Source organism: Tamandua tetradactyla, chromosome 4 (genome assembly GCF_023851605.1).
Source record: "Tamandua tetradactyla isolate mTamTet1 chromosome 4, mTamTet1.pri, whole genome shotgun sequence".
Lineage (NCBI taxonomy): Eukaryota > Metazoa > Chordata > Mammalia > Pilosa > Myrmecophagidae > Tamandua > Tamandua tetradactyla.
In genome coordinates, this window is record NC_135330.1 from 192,534,699 (window position 1) to 192,541,129 (window position 6,431).

The 6,431-nt window shown below is 42.6% G+C and overlaps 1 pseudogene; it reads right to left on the bottom strand.

Moving 5' to 3' along the window:
* Positions 1–1,278: 1,278 nt before the first annotated feature.
* Positions 1,279–2,875, bottom strand: LOC143679614 (signal transducing adapter molecule 1 pseudogene; annotated as a pseudogene).
* Positions 2,876–6,431: the final 3,556 nt, after the last annotated feature.

Consider the following 6,431-nt stretch of genomic DNA (forward strand, 5'->3'; position numbering starts at 1 on the left):
GGATAAAAAGATCAAAAGTGATGAGTTATACAGAGAAGGTAGGATTTAACAAATGAATATGATTGCTGAATCATTAAATTGATATTTCTTTTAGTCTCCAGTATCTTAGAGCAGCTAGAAGTAAAAACTTATAGTTGTGGAATTATAACCCATACCAAACTCTGGAATCTGTTCTACAATAATTGTTGTGCGGCGCTTTGAAATTTATTGCTTTTTAGTATATATGTTATTTATTTATTTATTTTTGACATCTGCTTATATCCATTTTAATGAAGAATTAAAAGCTACAATGTGGTAAAGACACAGATTTAAAAGACTAGCAGTGGGGTAAGACAGATGGAATTGTGTTTATACCCTAAATGATTACAAGAGATGTTAAAATGTAGTGTACTTTATGCTTTCTTTCCAGTTTAAACACTTCTATCCATTGCCTCTATCTTTGGTATCACTGCCACCAATAAACACATTTTATAACTTAGAAACCTAATTGCTATCTTCAACTAGGAGAAAGGAAATTAAGATTATTTCCTCAAAAATAAGTTAAAAAGAATATGATTCTATTTGTGTCAGGGTCTTGCAATATTCTGAAATATCATTCCAAAATGTCAACGTTTCAAAGGGAAAGTTATCATTTGCTATAACCATACCCAAAATTTACTACTATATGCTGGTGTGATGACAGCTAGTGTATACAGAGGCTACAGAAAGCCACAAAAGACGAACGTTTCGCTCACAATTAGTGAAAGGAAGTTTCAGTTTAATATGAAGCCGAAACAGGGACAACATAATGCCTTCAGGTCAGTGTGCCACCACTTCGTTGCAGTCTAGGATGGCGTATTTGTCTTAAATCTACACAAAATGTTACAGAACATGGTAGTTGTTCATGATTAAAATAAAATAGTATGTAAATTAATCTAAGTGTTAAATATATTCACATGATCGCCATCATGATGCGAAACGGCCTAGGAAGTCACACATCAGTGTGCACATAACATTTGCCACAACAGTGTTTGTAAGTTTGACTTTTTACAGACCAGGTACTTTTACAAGACAAATAATTGGATATCGTTTTTTTCATATTATGAAAGGAAGGAATTAAATGTAAGTAGTTTCATTCCTTGGGGATAGGGGTGCTTCTAAAAAGTCAGTGCCAATTGAACAGTCCTACGTTCCTGAACATTTGGACTTGCTGACCAAGACAGATCCTTGCAGCTGGGCATAAATCTCTCGGGACAGAGCAGGTTCTCCTCTCGCCGAGAGCTGCCTGCAGCACTCCGACCCCGGGGCCCCCAAGCCCTACAGCAGCGCCTTCTGGGGGTACGGCTGTTGCGGCGGCGGCGGCTGGCTGCCAGGGGGCTGAGGCAGCGTGGAGGGCGGCAGGGCATAGTCTGGCAGCTGGGACACGCCGGTCCCTACATTCTGGTACACAGTGAGGTCAGAGGCAGCAGGGGGAGGACTGAACAGGGTGGCCTGGCTGGGATACGCATGTCCTTGCACAGAACTGGCCATGGCGTTGGGGTAGGAGGCCTGGGCCTGCTGGCTGGGCAGGGCTGGGCTAGCCGGCGGAGGCAGCTGCTCTGCGGGAAGGCTGTAGCTCTGCAGGTGGCTCATCTGGCTGCCGCCTGCTACCAAGTAAGCCCCGCTCGGGGGTGGTGGGTACACCTGAGAAGCAGAAACGCCAGGTGGCTGCATGTAATACTGCGGGTTCTGTAATTTTGCATACATGGAGTACACGGGGTCTTCATTTATTAACTTGGTGTACAATGAAAGTGCCTCCATCACTTTCACATTCAGCTCTGAGAGTTCTGGATGTTTTCTATCGATATCTTCCAGCTTCTCATCAATGAGGGGTCCCATCTGGTGACACATTGCTTCAGGATGGAGGAGCTCTGGCAGTTCTGGCTGGCCATCACTAGGGTCTGGACTTTGCAACATCTGTAGCAACTGGTCCATTTTATCTTCATCAATAAAGGCTGGTTCTGGCTCAGGCTCAAGGGTTTCCACCTGAACATCCTCACTGAATTGTACTGTCTTCTTCTCTGTTTTAAGCATTTCTGGTTCAGCAGTGAGATCTGCTGTCACAAAATTTGAGGGAAATAACCCCAGGCCTTGATGGGTTTCACCTTTCCACCAGTTGGGGTCACTGCCATCAATAACTGTAATAATTTCTCCAGCTTTAAATGTAAGTTCATTATCTTCAGCAGCTTCAAAGTCATATATAGCACGAACTTTTCGGCCTTCGTGTTGGTGGTTAGTTACGAGATTGGATGTGCTCGGATACAAACTGGAAAGTGGGGTTGGCTGTTGCCTCTGTTCCTTCAGGGATAACTCAATGGCTTTTGCTAGATCTTCTTCCTTGTTGTTAGCAGCTGCCCCAGGGTCTTTGGTCGCCAGAGCTGGGCTTGCTTTGGCTTGTTCTGCAGCCTGAGAGCCAACAGCAGGAAAGGAGACTCCTTGCTCCTTCAGATTCTTGATCATGGCTGCTATCAGACTCAGCTGCGGTTCATACTTAAATTCATCTGTCCACTCCACCATAAGCGCTTTCAATTTCTCACAGACTTTAGGATGACCCTTATTTAAAACGTTGCTTACTTCACTAGCAAAATCTCTTGAACATACTTCTAAATGAAAAATTTTGCCACAGTTTGATACACACGCTCCTAGAAGCGGCAGAGCTTGGATAGCAACGTGAGGGTCTTTGTGGTTGACCCTTCTCATGACAGCCCGAAGACAATCTTTAGGTCCAGTGCGAGACTGACCAACTTTATCACAAATATCCAAAATAAGGCCCCAGTCCTCAGCTGTATTCATCTCACTAGTTGCTTTCTCCACATCCTGATCGAAGGGGTTAGTGGCGAAGAGCAGCATCTCCGCTGCGCTCAAGTGGGCAGGCTGCTCGGGCGCGGAGGGCGCCGACGCCGGCTCGGCAGGCCCGACGGCTCCTCCCTGGCCTCCCGGCCCGTCGGCCTCCCCCGGCTATATATATGTTATTTTTCACAAAAAAGAAAAGCAGGTGATTGTGATGGTAAAAAATATATTTCTTCCTTCTATCCTCCTATATTCTGGAGCAGCTAGAAGGAAAAATCTGAGAGGAGGATATGGAGTCCGTGACAACAACATCTATCCTGTGACTACTTGTTGAAGAGTGCTTTGAAAACTATTGCTTTTTTCTTTCTTTGCTCTCTATATATGTTATATTATACAATAAAAAAGTTAAAACAAACAAACAAGCAAAAAACAAAAACCCAACCCATTATTTGGTTGGGTGTGAAGTAGTATCTCTTGGTTTTGATTTGCAATTCCCTGATCACCAGTGAAGTTGAGCGTCTTTTCATGTGCTTTTGACCACTTATATATCATCTTTGAGAAATATCTATTCAAGTTCTTTGCCCATTTCCTAATTGGGCTGTTTGTCTCTTTGTTGTTAAGTTGTAGGATTTCTTTATCTATTCTGGATATTAAGCCCTTATCGGATATGTGGTTAGCAATTATTCTCTCCCATTGTGTAGACTGCCTTTTTGCTTTCATGATAGTGTCCTTTGAGGCACAAAAGTTTTAAATTTCGATGAAGTCCATTTAATATATTTTTTCTTTTGTTGCTCTATGTTCTTGGTGTCATATCTAAGAAATTACCACGACCACTCCCCCAAGGTTATGAAGTTCCCTCTTTATGTTTTCTTCTAGGAATTTTATGGTTTTAGCTTTTATGTTTAGGACCTTGATCCATTAAGAGTTAATTTTTGTATATGATGTGACATAGTGGTCCAAATTTATTCTTCTGTAAGTGGAAACTTTTTCCAGTTTTCCCAGCACTAATGAATGTACTTGGCTCCCTTGTCAAAAATTAGTTGGCCATAGATGTTTATTTCTGAATTCTCAATTCTGTTCCATTGGTCTATATGTCTCTATGCCACTACAACTCTGTTTGGATTACTGTTTTGAAACTGGGAAGTGTAAGACTTCCAATTTGTTTTTCCTTTTCACTATTGATTTGGCTATCAGGGCCCATTTTGATTTCATATGAATTTGAGGATCAACTTCTTCATTTCTGCAAAAAGCCTGCTGGGACTTTGATAGGTACTGCCTTGAATCTGCGAAGCAAAAAGCATTAAAGACGTTTTAATACGAAGTTTTAATGCATTGTACCACTAACCCTTTGTCAGGCTGCTAGTTACTTAAAATCTTCACTTAATGTGTATGTTTTAATACCAGGAAGAAATTGGCTAGTTTTCCATTGTTGACATGGTTTTACAAAGAGGAAAGTACAGAGACTTTAGAATCACATGGATCTGGGTTTGAATTCCTGGCTGTGCCACTGACTTGCTGAATAACTTAGGGAAGGAATTTAACTTCTCTGCGCCTTAGCTTTTCCCTTGGAAGTGAAGGAATGAAGAGATGAAATGTGGCCCCAGGCTCATAGCCTGCGGAGGCAACGACCACATCAACACGAATTATTTCCCAGGTTTTCGGAACCAGCAGTGAAGTGGGACTGTTCGGACATCCATTACTGTGCCCAAGTCATAATTCACTGCTGGCTTAGTCACCCTCCACTTACCGGTCAGATATCTGTTGGGTAGCATCTTTATGGAAGGCAGCTGATGTAGCCTAAAAAAGAGTGAAGTGGGACAAAGTCACGTTTGTGTGGCTGATTGTGGTTCTAGCCTATCTGTGGGCACAGCAGCTCCTTCCCATCCTGGGGCCCTGATGACTGATATCCATTCAGCATCTTTAGAATTCGGAATTCTAAAGAAGGGGTGAAGGAACGTGGAGGGAAAGACGGAAGGGGAGAGATGGGGCCTAATGGATGGCAGCTACTGGGAAGGCAAAGCCACGTGGAGAACCATGGAAGAAAAGGGGAGACTTGTTTAAGCAACTCCAATAAACAGTTACTATGAAAGAAACCACACTAGCCACAGATGAAATGTCAAAATGAATGAAGCAGTAGACGAACCTGTGCAAGAGCCAACTGAGAAATATTTGTGTGCTCAGGTGAGCACATTCCATCCTGGCAGAAATGGAGTCTAAGACTTGCCGAGTGATTATAGTTTTCCCTTAATTTCAGTTTTTCATTGCCGAAAAGTTTACAACTTTTACACTGTTGCAGAGGAGACAATCCCACTTATGTATCACCATTTAGAAAACAGATTCATTGTATTTTCCCTCCAAAATGCTGAGATTTAATCCCACTACCTCTCAACCTTTGGAATTGTAAGCTCATAAAATATATGTGCTCCTCTGTGATGGTACAACCTGACAGGATAAAACAATGGTAACCATACACTAAAAAAATTTGAAAATGGAACAATGCCCAAGCATCTTGTAAAAAATGAAAGAAAGGCACAATTCAGAGTGTTACATAAATTACTTTTGAAACTGCTTCATTAATATATTTCAGCACAATGGAATTATAATCCACTCGTACATCTGACATTCTATGTCCGAAATCCCACATCAGCAGACTCAGAGCTAGACAAGCGTTAATAGGCTCCCTGGCTGCCCAGAGGGCCCTAGCAAGCGTGGATAATTTAGGGGTGCTCATAGTCAAAATGGGCTCTGGGTCCTCAGTGTTAACTCCTTCTTAACAGGGTTGGTAGGGCCAATGGGGATAACCTGCAAAGCTGCGAAATATTAGAGGAAGCTGCTGGAACCAGAAATATTATCTGTGGGGATGGAAAGAAGTAGCCTTTGGCACTATCTGCAAAAAAATAAAAATGAAATTGTATCTGAAGAACTTCAAATTTCCCAAGTTCTCTTTACATGAGGTCTTCTTAATGAGTCAGGAGGCCACTCATGGTGGGGGAAGGTCTTGAGAACATGAGACAAAGCAATGAGGAGGAGAGGACACCCTCCAAGATAGCCTTCTGCTCGGTGGCATAGGTTCTTTCTCTACAATATCTACCCACCAGTTTATTAAGTTGGAGATTTCTGTCCTTGCTTGGCTTCAGAAAGCCATTGAAAATCAGTTTTATAATCTTCTTGATGCCAATAAAGGGCGGGGTTGTTTGAAGGCTTTTTGCTCTCCTCTTCCGGTCCATGACCTGACCAAAGAAGCCCCAAGCGAAGTTCTCAGGGGCAGAGAGGAGCTCAGTACAGCGTGTGGGGGTGTGTGGGCTTGAGTCCATGTGTGAATTCCTGAACAAAATGCTTCCTGCCCAAGAGGTCACCAGCCCCTTTGGAGTCACCACCCAGAGGCCAATGCCATCTGTTACTGTGACTCCATGTGCTTTTGGCAGTTCAAGCACTTTACTCACATGTTTGATTATGATTTTTTTTCTCCTATGAGAATGTAAAATAATCCAGATCTCTTCATTATGTTAACATAAGTCACTAACTTAAGTGCTTTGAGAGCAAAATGACAAACCAGACATAGATCTGCCTTTAGGGGGTTATGGAGTGGGACAGAGCTCCTCACCCTCGGTGTCACATGGGAG